This window comes from Ictalurus punctatus, chromosome 19, assembly GCF_001660625.3.
Source record: "Ictalurus punctatus breed USDA103 chromosome 19, Coco_2.0, whole genome shotgun sequence".
Lineage (NCBI taxonomy): Eukaryota > Metazoa > Chordata > Actinopteri > Siluriformes > Ictaluridae > Ictalurus > Ictalurus punctatus.
This window is the reverse complement of record NC_030434.2, coordinates 17,418,938-17,420,521: the sequence shown is the minus strand read 5'-3', so window position 1 is coordinate 17,420,521 and position 1,584 is coordinate 17,418,938. Positions and strand designations below refer to the sequence as shown.

The 1,584-nt window shown below is 34.4% G+C and overlaps 1 protein-coding gene across 1 annotated transcript in view; it reads left to right on the top strand.

Moving 5' to 3' along the window:
- The first annotated feature begins 1,128 nt into the window (after nucleotides 1-1,128).
- dyrk2 (dual-specificity tyrosine-(Y)-phosphorylation regulated kinase 2) overlaps nucleotides 1,129-1,584 on the top strand; it is a 13,718-nt gene continuing 13,262 nt past the window's right edge. The window contains exon 1 of the mRNA XM_053688295.1: nucleotides 1,129-1,278. The gene's annotated coding sequence lies outside the window, so the exon portion shown is untranslated. The remainder of the gene's footprint in view (nucleotides 1,279-1,584) is intronic.

The following is a 1,584-nucleotide window of genomic DNA, read 5'->3' as shown; positions in this document are numbered from 1 at the left end:
GAGAAAAAATGAGGGAATGATTCATTATTATAATGAGAACAGGAATTAACTTTTTTTCCTGGACATTCCACAACATTAAATGTAACCATACATTGATAAAGTGCATTGTAATGTTCTTTAACTAATAAATAAATGTAATAGTTGGAAAATTGCTTGGGTAAAAGAGACTTAAACCACATTGTAATGTCATAGGAGGATTATCTACTTCAGCATAGTAACAGAAACTAACAGTAACAGTAACTATGTTGATTGTTTTCCTGTAGCAGCATGCCCCATTGTTTTTAATTCTGGCCTTTGCCATAGATATTCTGAGAAGAAAATCTTAGTATACTAAGATTATATACTACTATTTAATACCATACAGTATATCTTAGTATACCATAGTAAACTAGGTTATTTAAAATAAACATGCTTAGTGATGTGCAGTCAGTGAACCCACATGCTGTATGCGTAGCACTGATAACATACGCATTGTTACGCCTCATACTTGGCATTGATAACTTGTGTTCAAACAAGAAGGCTTTCACTTAATATTCAATTAATTTGTGTATATATTTTCCATTCAGTACTGGTAAATACTGCTGTTGTTGCATTGGTTGTTAGACTGTTTCATTATATAAGCCCCACCTAGTAATCAATCTAGCATCATAATCTCTTTAGTTCCCTAGTCTTTGTTATTGGGGTATTTCTTTTTACATCCACCTAAAACACATGGGAGCCCAATTAATCATGAGCTGATCAACACCATTGTATAGCATTGTATGAAGTACTGTCTGGAGGACTACAACACCTCTAAAATTGTGATCATTGTATTTTAGTGTTGTTTATGTTATAATTACATAGTGTAGTGGAAACTTACAGTTTTCTCTTCTCTTCTTTTTTTAATATAATTTATTTATATTTTATTATTATTATTATTATTATTATTATTATTATTATTATCTCAGTAAAATTGACTTGTGCATTAAATTTTCCAAATTTATGATGCATCGACTCCCATACAGACAGCAATACACAATGACACCATAAAATTCTAATTCTAATTCTAAATTATTGATGATTCCTACCGGTCAGTGGTAAGACTGCATCGGTCTTTTGCTCTGCACAATAAAGAGCAAACCATTTGTGTATCAACATGGACTTCAGGATGAAACTTTTCCATGAACGTCCTCCGGTTTGCTTGTTGCCCAGTAAAGCTGAAAAGACTCGTGCAGCCCAGCCAGGAGAGGCCAAAATGTCGTGGAAATTAGACAACACTCGCAGACTCGTCCTCTGTAGGTAAAAAAAGGTTTATTACAGAAAGATGGTTAATACCGGATAGAATAAAGCAGGATAGAATAATGAGCGCACTCTGAAGAGCTTGTGCTGAACCAGTACTATATATATGAAACACAGAGCATGACACACTTCTGTGTACCGAAAAGAAGCGTTTTGAGGCAGTTCAAACAGGCTTTGTTTCAGGGTCTTAGATGATGTGCAGACAAACCTTGAACAGCAGAACATGTTTGTGTCTCTGCATAGTAGATAAACATTCTGTACTGATCTCAGTGACATGACATGGCCTTCTTAGGTGTTATCCTCTGA